This window comes from Xyrauchen texanus, chromosome 26, assembly GCF_025860055.1.
Source record: "Xyrauchen texanus isolate HMW12.3.18 chromosome 26, RBS_HiC_50CHRs, whole genome shotgun sequence".
In the NCBI taxonomy this organism is placed as follows: Eukaryota; Metazoa; Chordata; class Actinopteri; order Cypriniformes; family Catostomidae; genus Xyrauchen; species Xyrauchen texanus.
The window spans coordinates 40,901,658-40,916,125 of NC_068301.1; the positions used below are offsets into that span (position 1 = coordinate 40,901,658).

General features: G+C 39.0%; 1 protein-coding gene across 2 annotated transcripts in view; it reads left to right on the forward strand.

The window, feature by feature from the left end:
• The window catches only part of LOC127620366 (F-box/LRR-repeat protein 19-like), an 82,500-nt gene that overhangs the window by 37,119 nt on the left and 30,913 nt on the right, over window positions 1–14,468 (forward strand). The gene's annotated exons all lie outside the window — the stretch shown is intronic.

The following is a 14,468-nucleotide window of genomic DNA, read 5'->3' on the forward strand; positions in this document are numbered from 1 at the left end:
TAGCTCTAATAGCAAAAGTTATAAGAAGTTTAGCAACTGTGTACCACAATGAAAAATGGTCCAATAAATGGTCCTAGTTCTTCTTCAAAAATTATGAATTGTCCTCAATTTATTGTATCTTTAATTTGTTTTATTTAGGCATTTATACACTTGGAACTCCTACAAACTGAAATTGAGTGAATAATTTTCACGCATTTTTCAAAATTATCGATTATTCTTATTGTCTAAAGTCTAGCTCATCCTCCCTGTGGTAATTCAGAATAACTGTGCACTTTTTTTGAATCCTTGTATCATTCGTTCTTTCCATATTCAATTAATAATTCAAAATCGGAAAAACTAAAAACTGCTTATTTCATTAATCGTTTATAAAACCAATATTAGAAACAAATAATGACTTGTTTTTTATACTTTTGATTTTATGCTCAAGTGAAAAATAAGAAATTGGAAAAATGGTCACGGGACACTGCATTTTGATAATTCGATTTTCCATCTAAAAAGAAACTAATAGAGTCGATAAATAAATATGCCCATATGGGTGGCCCTGAAACACCCCTTTCTTCTGATTGGTCAACCTGCACCGTTGTCTGTTCTTCCTCAATGCCATGAGACAGAATAACAATGTTCAATGTTGTTAAATTGTTCAGATGAATTTGTCTCAATACTGAAAATAATCACTAGACTATAATCACAAAGACTATAGAAGCATAGACTGAATATCGCTTATATTCGTGAGAGCACAGGGTGCACTGGTGTGAGCGACTTACTTGCTTCAAATGAAGTTCATGAATGCTTGTCTCACAAAAGCTCGACCAGTGAAATTAAAATCACCATTTACAATACTGCCGCGTAGTAGCCTACTATTCTACGCTCCAGTATAATCCATTTAAAAACATGGGCGTCAGAATGATGTGAGCTTGGCTCTTCTTCTTTTTTTTTTTTTTCAATTAACATTTTATTGATTCAAAAATACACAAGAGAAAAATATACACATCGAATCAACATTTAACCCCCACTAATATCCATCTCCAATCACCAACCCCACGCTGACCCCCAACAAACAACCCTGTAGTCACAGACACAAAACACAGGGGTGTTCATATATATATATATATATATATATATATATATATATATTAGGGCTGTCAATCGATTAAAATTTTTAATCGAATTAATTACATGGTGTCCCGATTAATTAATCGCATTTACAAATATTTGCTGAGAAAGCCCTCATATAACAATAATTCAATATATAATGATGAAATAATTATACATAGTTATCTTTAAATATTAAAATGTGTGTATATATATATATATATATATATATATATATATATATATACAGTATATATAAAATTAAAAAATATTCAGATAATTAAAATGCATTACATTCTTGTGGCAGAAGAGTTAGACCATTGATAAGACCATTCAAAAAGCGGCTTTAGAATACAATGTATTGTTTACTACCATATTATTTATCATAAGTCAATCATTGGCATACAGTTCACAGCAATCCATTACACAAGTGAGTTTGTCAATCAGTTGGAGATTTATTATGAGGGCTTGTTTAAGGACCCGTCAATGAACACCTGCATCAGACATTTATATATATTTTTTTTTAGAAACAAACCAGGGGTACACATAGTACACAATACTACAGATATATTTTACCATAATACCAAGACATTATATTCATTACATAGTACAATGGTTTTCAATGCTTTGGAGTTGTTGGAGGTACAAAGAGTATTTAAATAATTTTTAAGTCTTTACAAAAAAGTGCAAATAGGGGCTTTATAGACATAAATTTACAATGTATAAATGTATTTAATGTATAAAAAACTTGGCAAGAAAAATAAACAGATTAATCAGAAAATATTAACTTAAGTTATCAAAACTGTGAAAACCAAATAAAAATAATTAAAATAGAGGTATGTACAAACAAAAATTTTTTCTCAAATACTACAGCATGGACACATTCCCAAAAAAATGTTAGGGGCAGATTAATCTACAGCATTACTGAAGGAGCAAAGTGAATCTATTTCAGGGAGCATGTTTCTTAAATAAAGATTGACTGGGTAAAAACGGTGTAACAGTTTAATGGACACATCCTTAACCTCGTTGGTAATTAAATATTTGTGAGGTAAAGATCATACGACCTGCGTCAGACATGCTTGTGTCACGTCTCGGGTGTTTTGAATCATAAAAGTGAAATGTTTAGGTCACTGTGCCAAGTTAAATATAGTTTAATACTCAATCTTTAAACACATCTTGAGATCCCTTGGTTCGCACATTTATGTTGTGTGTCCGCTGAAGAGTTGTTAATGTTTTGATCACTGTAATAAACTGCGCGTTGCTCACACAGCTGAAATTCCACTTACTGCCCTCTGGAGTAAACAGGTGGTCCCAAGTTGAATACAAAATTATTAGCCCCCCTATGAATTATTTTTCAAATATTTTCCAAGCGATGTTTAAGAGGGCAAGGGATTTTAACACAGTATTTCTTATTATATTTTTCCTCTGGAGAAAGCCTTATTTATTTCAATTTGCCTGGAATAAAATAATTGTTTAAAAAAAAAAAGAAAATGCTTAAGTCAATATTATTAGCCCCCTTATCTGTTTGATTGGCTACGGAACCAACCACTGTTATCCAGTGACTTGCCTAATTAACCTAACTCGCCTAATTAACCTAATTAATCCCCAAAGCCTTTAAGTTGCACTTCAAACTGAGGATTAGTACCTTGCAAAAAAACTAGTGAATTAAAACTGTCATCATGGCAAAGACAAAATAAATTTGTTTAGACTTGAGAAAAATAATTGTTAATGCTCACAAAGCAGGAGAAGGATATACACGTTTATCAAAACATTTTCAGGTGTCAAGAACTGCCGTGAGAAGTATTATCAAGAAGTTTGAAGAGACCCACACATTGGAGAACAAGACTGGCAGAGGCAGGAAGCGTAAAATTTCAAAAACCTTGGAAAGAAAACCGGTTTCTAAAGACCCAAGAACAACTGCCAAGACACTAGTAAATTATTTAGCCAAGTCTGGGATTGATGTCTCAACGAAGACATTCACTAGAGCCCTGCACAGGAATGGACTGCGAGGTTGCAGACTAAGAAAAATTCCACTTCTGAGAGGAGACACCTCCAAGCTAGACTGAATTTTTCAAGGACAACATAGAGAAAAATTATGCATACTGGAAATGTGTCAGATGAGAAAACTAGACAAAACTAGAGCTCTTTGGCCATAGAGATGTTGCCTATGTTTAGAGAATGAAGGCAGAGGCGCTCAACCTAAAGAACACCATTCCCACAGTGAAACATGGCGGTGGGAGTATAATGCTGTGGGGATGTTTCAGTGCATCTGGAACTGGGAATCTCATCAGGGTCGAAGGAATCATGAAAAAGATTTTGAAAGACAACCTCTGACAATCTGCAACAAAACTTGGTTTGGGTCGAAATTTACTCTTCCAGCATAATAACAACCCAAAGCATACCTCACTTCTGGTGAAGAACTACTTCCAAACTAGCAAAGTGAATGTCCTTGACTGATCTGCACAAAGATCAGACTTGAATCCCATAGAAAATCTGGTTGCCACACTTAAGACTAGAGTCCATGCCAGGAGACCAACAAATCTGGAGGAGCTTGAGAGATTTGCTATGGAGGAATGGGCTGCGGCGACTCATGAGAAATGCCTTAAACTTGTTGAGAACAACAACAAACGACTAAAGGCTGTTATCAAGCAAACGGGATACACGTTTGACTATTAACATCAGAGGGCTAATAATTTTGACCTTTAGATTTTTTCTTTCTATTTGTATTATAAACACACTAAGTTGCCTTAATAAACAATTTGTTTAGAAATGCTATGTTGAAAAAAATCTTTGCTCTATTAAACAGCACTTGGGAATTATTTGAAAAATATCTAAATATTTCAAAGGGGCTAATAATTTTGTCTTCAACTATATATATATATATATATATATATATATATATATATATATATATATACAGTGTATCTGGAAAGTATTCACAGCGCTTCACTTTTTCCACATTTTGTTATGTTACAGCCTTATTCCAAAATTGATTAAATTCATTATTTTCATAAACATTCTAAAAACGGTACCCCATAATGACAACGTGAAAGAATTTTGTTTGAAATGTTTGCAAATTTATTAAAAATAAAAAATGAAAAAAATCACATGTGCATAAGTATTCACAGCCTTTGCTCAATACTTTGTTGAAGCACCTTTGGCACCAATTACAGCCTCAAGTCTTTTTCTGTATGATGCTACAAGCTTGGCACACCTATTTTTGAGCAGTTTCTCCCATTCTTCCTTGCAGGACCTCTCAACCTTCATCAGGTTGGATGGGGAGCGTCGGTGCACAGCCATTTTCAGATCTCTCCAGAGATGTTCAATTGGGTTCAAGTCTGGGCTCTGGCTGGGCCACTCAAGGACATTCACAGAGTTGTCTCGTAGCCACTCCTTTGTATCTTGGCTATGTGCTTTGGGTTGTTGTCCTTTTGGAAGATTAACGTTCACCCCAGTCTGAGGTCCATAGTGCTTTGGAGCAGGTTTTCATCAAGGATGTCTCTGTAAATTGCTGCATTCATCTTTCCCTCAATCCTGACTAGTCTCCCAGTCCCTGCCGTTGAAAAACATCCCCACAGCATGATGCTGCCCCCACCATGCTTCACTGTAGGGATGGTATTGGCCAGGTGATAAGCGGTGCCTGGTTTCCTCCAGACATGACGCTTGTCATTCAGGCCTAAGGGTTCAATCTTTGTTTCATCAGAACAGATAATTTTGTTTCTCATGGTCTGAGAGTCCTTCAAGTGCCTTTTGGCAAACGCCAGGTGGGCTGTCATGTGCCTTTTACTGAGGAGTGGCTTCCATCTGACCTCTCTATCATATAGGCCTGATTGGTGGAGTGCTGCAGAGATGGTTGTTCTTCTAGAAGGTTCTCCTCTCTCCACAGAGAAATGCTGGAGCTCTGTCAGAGTGACCATCGGGTTCTTGGTCACCTCCCTGACTAAGGCCCTTCTCCCCCGATTGCTCAGTTTGACTGAGTCCTGGTGGTTCCAAACTTCTTCCATTTACGGATGATGGAGGCCACTGTGCTCATTGGGACCTTCAATGCTGCAGAATTTTTTCTGTACCCTTCCCCAGATCTGTGCCTCGATACAATCCTGTCTCTGAGGTCTACAGACAATTCCTTGGACTTCATGGCGTGGTTTGTGCTCTGACATGCACTGTTAACTGTGGGACCTTATATAGACAAGTGTGTGCCTTTCCAAATCATGTCCAATCAACTGAATTTACACAGGTGGACTCTAATCAAGTTGTAGAAACATCAAGGAGGATCTGTGGAAACAGGATGCACCTGAGCTCAATTTTGAGTGTCATGGCAAAGGCTGTGAATACTTATGTACATGTGATTTGTTTTTGTTTTTATTTTTAATACATTTTCAAAGATTTCAAACAAACTTCTTTCACTTTGTCATTATGGGGTACTGTTTGTAGAATTTTTAGGAAAATAATGAATTTAATGTATTGTGGAACAAGGCTGTAACGTAACAAAATGTGGAAAAAGTGAAGCGCTGTGAATACTTTCTGGATACACTGTATGTATGTATGTATGTATGTATGTATGTGTATATATATATATATATATATATATATATATATATATATATATATATATATATATAATAAACATACATAATTAAACTAAACCTCTCTCTCCACATCCCCTCCCTGAATGTCCCCAAAAAATGCTAAATAATTGCCACATTTCCTAACAAAAAAGTCCCCAAACCCCAGCCTTCTACTTGCCACATTATCAAAAGCTGCCACCCTCCCCATCTCCATACATCACTCCGGAAATGAGGGCGCTCCATCCAATTTCCATCCCCTTAAAATAATTTGTCTGCCAATCATGATACTGGTCAGAACCCAATTTTTTATGTTTATCTCCCAAATGTATGACTGCCCAATCACCAGTATAAGTTACATTTGAGTACCCAAAACATCACACATACAACTCCTGTATCTTCAAACTAAATTCTTGGATCATAACACACCCCCAAAAAACATGGGTTGTGTCTCCATCTTCTGATTGGCATCGCCAGCAGATCGGTGTGTCTTAAAGACCAAGCCTATACAATCTAGAGGGGGTCCAAAATGATCAAATATAATGCCAATAATGTAAAATCATGAATGATGCAGATTTGACATTTTTTAGAATCCTAGCCCACACTCCCTCCTCCAATACCAAGTGCTACTCCCAAAAGAAATACAGAGCAGGTGGCGCAGCTGTAATTCCCTCTAGAACTGAGATTTGGGAATCCCAGAAAGTTGAACCCAGCCATCCATCCATCCATCCATCTTCAACCGGTTATCCGAAGTCGGGTCGCGGGGGCAGCAGCAAAATGTTGAACCAAATTTTCAAAAGATCTCAACGCTCCACTCACCTATAGGTCACTGAGTGTAGTAACCCCCCTCACAATCCACTCTGACCAGCAGAAAGGGGACTTATTAATATATACATAATTTAGGGTTCAGCCATATGCTTGAGCCAACATTTAAATAAATGTCTGAATGAAACATTTCCAGAGGGACATTTCCAGAGGGACACTTTTGTCCATACCGAGTGCAAATGCGAGATAACAGGTTGTAACTTAACTTCTCAGATTAGTTTGATAGAAAGGCTTTGTAATGGCAAAATAGGGGTAATATCTTCCTGTTCAATACAGAACCAGGGATGGGCTCTCTCTGTCTGAGACCGAATGCATAATAATAAAACAAAATCTTGGGTAGGCCTAGCCATGTAGTCGGGATGCTTACCATTCCAAATGAAGGACTTCGCTATGCTATCAAATTGCTTGAAATAAGAGAGGGAGACATCTATAGGGAGAGACTGTAGCAGGTAGTTGAATTTTGGAATACAATTCAATTTAATATCATTAACCTTCCCTATCATAGATAAATGTAATGAAGCCCACCTTCCCACATTGCTCGAAAACCTTTTTATTAAGTTGTCAAAATTAAATCTAACTAAATCAGTCTAATATGCTGCGAATTAAATGCTCAAATACTTAATGCCCTGTTTAGGCCACTGGAAGATGCCTGGCTGGAAAGCCGTTACTGGGCAGTATGCTGTCAGTATCTTAATCCATCCAATAAAAGTATTCCCAAACCCGTACATTTCCAAAATCTTAAAAAGATAATCCCATTCTACCATATCAAATGGCTTTTCGGCATCAAGTGAGATGGCCGCTACAGAGTCTGATCATTCTCCACTGACCACATGATATTGATGTAACGCTTATGTTATCAGAAGAGATGTGGTCCCGAATAAACACCACCTGATCTATATGTATAAGAGATGTCATAACTTAATCGGTTTGCCAGAATATTTGACAGTATTTTTACGTCTAGCAGGATCATGGAAATTAGATAGTAACTCTTACACTCGCATGGATCTTTGTCCTTTTTAAGAATCAGACTGATCTGGTTGGCGGAAGCTTTCCATTCTTTTGTTATTAACTGTTTTTATTGATTCCATACATAAACCATACAAACATAACATAAAATACAGAATCAATTATATACATTAAACCCCTTCCCCCGAACATTCCCCCCCCCACGCAACACAAACACACACTACAGTGGTCACCAACAATTAGAACTTAAAAAATAATAAAACTAAATAAATAAATAAACATTAAAATAAGATATACTTTCAAGCAACATCATCTATTTTAGAATAAATTCTATAGGGGCTTGCACACTTTTGCTTCACTACGATCAAGGACTGAATCCATCAAAAGATTAAAGTCTCCTCTCAATATTGTATCATGAGGGGTGCAACATCCCTTCAAGATCTAAAAAAAAGCCCTGATCATCAACGTTAGGTTCGCAAATATTAGCCAAAATAAGACTTTGCCCCCTGAATATCTGCTAAAACAATAATGACTCTTCCTTATTTATCTTTGAATTGATATTTGAATTGTCGATGTTTACTTTTCTCTTTTTATGGGGTGCCCCAACCATTCACATTCCACATGGAGAGAGATAATCCACTCATATTAACATTTGACATTTTGACATATTAGAAAAATTAGATTGTATAACAAAAATAAATGTATAACGACCACATTCCAACATTAGAGCAACAATCAAATCCTGACCCCAAAAAATGGAAAAAAGAAAAACGTGCGCATTACATGACATCGCCAACGGCGTCCATCCGTCTAAACTCAAACAGTCCATGTACGCCTATGATTGCTTAAGTCCGGTGCTTATATACAAATTTTATGAGACAGAATTACATAACAGAAACCCGTACTCTATAAAACAAATTCAAGCCAATAAGCGGAACCAGCACACACACACAAAAAAAGGGGGCCAGTCAGTTCCTCGGGCAGTCAAACAAAGTGAGCCTGTCCATTCAGTTGTTACACAAGTGCAACATGTGCCCTAACCACAAAACAAACTCCAGCCGATAGGAGGCATAAGCACCAAGAACATGCAGATTCATCCACAACTCTCCCGAGGGAGTGTTATTCCACAAAACAAACTCCAGCTGCTAGGCAGAACCAACACAAAAAGAAACGGAAAAAGAGCCCATTTTCCTCGGACAGTAAAGTGGATGTTCAGTGAGTCAGGCTCACTAGGCAGCAACATGAAAATCACCAAATGGCTTAATCACTCGATTTGTCTTTATAAAGGACATAGCTTGCTGTGGGCATGTAAATATCTTGCAGCCATCCTTAGTATTTATTGTCAGTCTGGCCGGAAACAGCAAAAGCGACCTTCCGTTGATGTAAGAGTTTCTTGCATTCCTTGAATCGATCACGTTTCTCTCTTGTTGAATACGCAAAGTCTGGGAACAAGAAAATGCTGTGGTTCTTCCAAGAAAGCCTTCCTTTACTCCTCGCCTCCCGTAACACTAGATCTTTATCGGATCAGAAATTTGGCCAGAATTGATTGGGGCCTGTCTCCCTCAGCAGACTTTCGAGCCGGAACTCTGTGACCTTGCTAGATTTCCAGTTTATGGCCTGTTATGTTGAGCAGACTCAGGAATATCCCATCTAGGAATTTCACCATATTTCAACCTTCCTCATGCTCAGGAATTCCAACAATGCGGATGTGATTTCATCAGTTACGATTCTCAGGGTCTTCCATCTTTTCCCAAACACGCTCCAAGTCTATCTTGGTCGCAAGCAGATTTGCTGCTGTTTCCCTCACCGATGACTCCAGATAATCAATCCGTTTCTCATCATCCAACACTCTTTTAATGATCTCGGTGATGTTCGTCTCCATGGCAGGGAACGATCAACCCATTACAGCAAGATCCTCCAAGTCAGCAACAACCTTCGCCAGCATTGCCAACATGTTGAACAGTTGACGCTGAATCTCTTTCACCACACTGTCCAAATTGAGTCCCTGGTCTGCAGCCTTGTCAGGGGGTATCAGCTTGAGCACGTAAGTGTCTTTTAATGTCTCCAGAACCCAAGGATTTTGAATTCTTTGATATTTTATCTTCCTAGAACTGTTAAGAATCAGAGTGTATCGAATCTCACCGGTTTGTGACATAAAAAGTATTAAAACTAGCAAAGTGTGCAGAGCTCGCCGTTCACACATCCGACCCTCGCATGGCGCCACATGACTCTCCACTGAGCTTGGCTCTTAAAATTGTATTGTTCTTTCCACTGTTATGTAAATACTTATTGTCTTATGTTAAATTTATTAATATCTTCCAATTTATTATTTGTAATTAATTGTTGTAGCTGTTATAATTGACTGCCATGAATACCTAATAACTTCCATCTGTCTGCTTGCATACGGCAATTAGATTGTTTGTTTGTTTATTTCCTGAACCACATTTAGTTTTATTAATAGCACTGCAATATGTAAAATGACAATAAACCCAACTGAAGCAGCTCAGTTAACAGGTACTGTATTTGACTCAAATAAATTAGAATTGTTGTAAAGTATAGCCAGGGTATAATTTTCAGAAACGGTGCCTTTTTTCATGCTTTCTTTTTGTTCTTATAGATTTGCGCTTCATCATGCAGTAAACACTGCGCATATTAGCATAACATAACATTTATTTATGTTTTTATGCACTATTTATCCCATTCCTTAAGACTCATTCCCCCTCGATTTTGGCTTTTAGCAGGTAATTAAAGTTGTTTCCTGGGCAAGAAGCGGAGGCTAATGAAATTGCAGTGAGCATATTTTTCATTACTTCATGTCATAAGAATCATGAAACAGCTAATTTAAAACACTTATTTAAAGCAATTTATCAGGACAAATGGCGTCCCGATGGTAGGTTCATCTGGATGTGGTTCATGACTTGTAAAATCAGGACTGTCCAGGTATTATCGGGACGTCGGCCACCTTAACTGCGAATGCCATACCCAACTGCAGCCGATTCTCCAGGGAAGTACGGACTAGGGATGTTCCAATCGATTGGCCACCGTTTGGTATCTGATGATATTCATGTCCTGTGACTGGATCAGTGATTGTAAATTTTGACGATCGTGTAAATTCATGTTGCAAAATATGTATGGCTGCTTTTAAGACTTGAGCAGCACTGTCATTGCATCACGGTGTGTGGAATATGTCATAGTGTTGTAAGACAACAAACTTGATTCAGCAGTTAAGAACAATGCAGTGAGAGAGGTATGGCGAATATAAAAAGCTTGTGTACTGTACAGTGTATGGGTGTTTCACACACAACAAGGAAAAGGGAAAAAAAGCACAGCTGTATTGTTCATGGTGCAACTTCTCAGTCTCTGCCGGGCATAGGCATCTCAGTTATAATGCTAGTTACAAGATGTGGTGTAATTCAAATATGCATACAGCAAAGCCGGGTCTATGTCAAAGGCAACATAGTGGTTGCAAACACAGACTTTATCGCCATGAGACACCTGCAGAAGATAAGCAAACCTTATAAAGAACATTCTAGAAACTTACATATGACAGCATAATATAAATATGTGATAAGCATAATAGCAGAATCAGAAATAACAGTTGCTTTGTACTTTATGAAAAACACTCATTGAAGGATACTCTGGGGCCACAACACAGATTTCAAATTCGTATCCATCCTCCCTTCTGTCTGCCCAGGTTTGCCCAATTCAAGGACACAGGTGGCCCATACATGGAATGTGTGCAGAACACTGCTTGCTGTAAAATGAGTATTGTCCCTTAACGGCCCTCCTCTATTCCATCTGGCTGGCCCGGGCGGTATCAAACGTTGATAACAGCTCACTCCAATTTGCGATGTTCAGATTACAATCTTCGATCATCCAATGGACTTCACTTCGAATCTGTTGTATCTTGGAACCTAGTCAGAAAGATCTTTCAGCATTCATGATGTTCTCGGCCCACGACTTGCTGAGAGGGGGGTTGAGAGTAACTGGCTTCGCTCGTGGTGACAAGGGGGTTGGGTGCAGGTGACTGAGATCTTGCAGAGGAATTGGGGAGTCAACGACCCGATGTGAGGACGACTTGTTGCCCTCCTCTTTGTACTTTGTTCTTGAGACCTCTGGTGGTTTCCCATAGATCCATTTGTCCGTCCTCTCTAGCAGTACCGGTTACTTCCTTCCTCACGGCTTCCACAGGAGTGTGAGTGGTGCAGTACCTCCTCCCGGCTTCCACAGGAGTTCGAGTGGTGCAGAGGACCTTTTCGACTGCTTGTAATACCTGACTTAGGTCTCCCGTCGTCAAACTGAGAGCCTGCAGGATATTTGATCCGAGATCCATTGTCCCTGACCTCGTCCAGGGGTTTGGGGTGGGGGGGAGGGAGTATAGAACTTGAAATTATGTTTGTAGGAAAACCAGGTGCATAATCCGCCTTCTCTGGCCTCGGTTTCAATAAGTTAAGGATGGGTTGTTCTAGTTGCAGGAGGAGCTCGAGACAGGCCTTCAGTCTCGCTGGACAATCCCGATATATCTGGTTCGGTCCACCCGTTTTTCAGAAGGAATGTCCGGGCCTTGTCGTTGGAGCTTTGCAATGCGGAACTTGTAGACATCCTCAGAGTAATGGATGAACCTTAAGACTGTGGCCTTCAAATTACCAATGGTAACATTATTTCAGCTATCAAGGCTTCCAGGGGACATATATAGGCTCTGGTCTGTCATGGGAATCGATGGCTGTTCGTGATATCTCACTTCTGACACCAGCTGCTGTAGGATGGCCAGAGACAAAGGCAAGACTGATGATGCATTATTGAGTTTTACGGAGATGCATACAGCACAGCGATGTCTACATCAAAGACAACTTTTTGGTTGCAAATACAGACTTTTAGAACCATGAGACTTGGTTGGCAACTTACAGATGACAGCATAACAGAAAGCATAATAGCAGAATCAGAAATAACAGTTGCTTTGTACTTTATGAAAAATAAGCAAAGGATTATACATTGAAGGACACTCTGGGGCCACAGCACAAAGATTTCAAGTTCGTATCAGTTCCAACCTCCCTTCTGTCTGAGCGGGCTTGCCCAATTCAAGGTCACAGGTGGCCCATACAGGGAATGTGTGCAGAACACTGCTCGCTGTATAATGAATATTGTCCCTTAACATCCCTCCTCTAATCCATCTGGCTGGACCGGGCAGATTCAAACATTGATAACAGCTCACTCCAATGTGCAATGTTCAGATTACAATCGTCGATCATCCATTGTACTTTACTTCGTCATTGGTGTGTGAATATGTGTGTGAATGGGTGAATAAGATGCAGTGTAAAGTGCTTTCAATACCGCTAAGTTTAAAAAGGCGTTATATAAGTGCAGACCATTTACCATTTAAGGACAAAAAAGTCAAGGTATTGAAGTGGCCATCACAAAGCCCTGAACTCAATCTGAAGTTTGAAGAAAATGTGTAGAACTGAAAAAGCATGTGCGAGCAAAAGTGTATATAAACTTCTGACCCACTGGGAATGTGATGAAAGAAATAAAAGCTGAAATAAATCCTTATCTCTACTAATATTCTGACATTTCACATGCTTAAAATAAAGTAGTGATCCTGCCTGACCTAAGACAGGGATCCTAACTGACCTAAGACAGGGAGTGTTTTCTACGATTAATTGATATATATATATATATATATATATATATATATATATATATATATATATATATATATATATATATATATATACACATACATACAGTAAGGGAAAAAGTTTTTGATCCCCTGCTGATTTTGTACGTTTGCCCACTGACAAAAAAATTATCAGTCTATAATTTTAATGGTAGGTTAATTTGAACAGTGAGAGACAGAATAACAACAAAACAATCCAGAAAAACACATGTCAAAAATGTTATAAATTGAATTGCATTTCAATGAGGGTAATAAGTATTCGACCCCTCTGCAAAACACGACTTAGTACTTGGTGGCAAAACCCTTGTTGGCAATCACAAAGGTCAGATGTTTCGTGTAGTTGGCCATCAGGTTTGCACACATCTAATGAGAGATTTTGTCCCACTCCTCTTTGCAGATCTTCTCCAAGTCATTAAGGTTTCGAGGCTGACGTTTGGCAACTCGAACCTTCAGCTCCCTCCACAGATTTTCTATGGGATTAAGGTCTGGAGACTGGGTTGGCCACTCCAGGACCTTGATGTGCTTCTTCTTGAGCCACTACTTTGTTACCTTGGCTGTGTGTTTTGGGTCATTTTCATGCTGGAATACTCATCCACGACCCATTTTCAATGCCCTGGCTGAGGGAAGGAGGTTCTCACCCAAGATTTGACGGTACATGGCCCCGTCCATTGCCCCTTTGATGTGGTGAAGTTGTCCTGTCCCCTTAGCAGAAAATCACCCCCAAAGGATAATGTTTCCACCTCCATATTTGACGGTGGGGATGGTGTTCTTGGTGTCATAGGCAGCATTCCTCCTCCAAATACGACGAGTTGAGTTGATGCCAAAGAGCTCGATCTGACCACAACACTTTCACCCAGTTCTCCTCTGAATCATTCAGCAAACTTCAGACGGGCCTGTGCATGTGCTTTCTTGAGCAGGGGGACCTTGTGGGCGCTGCAGGATTTCAGTCCTTCATGGCGTAGTGTGTTACCAATTGTTTTCTTGGTGACTATGGTCCCAGCTGCCTTGAGATCATTGAAAAGATCCTCCTGTGTAGTTCTGGGCTGATTCCTTACCGTTCTCATGATCATTGCAATTCCACGTGGTGAAATTGACAGTTGTTTTGTGTTTCTTCCATTTGCGAATAATCGCACCAACTGTTGTCACCTTCTCACTAAGCTGCTTGGCGATGGTCTTGTAGCCCATTCCAGCCTTGTGTAGATCTACAATCTTGTCCCTGACATCCTTGGACAGCTCTTTGGTCTTGGCCATGGTGGAGAGTTTGGAATCTGATTGATTGATTGCTTCTGTAAACAGGTGTCTTTTATACAGGTAACAAACTGAGATTAGGAGCACACTCCTAATCTCAG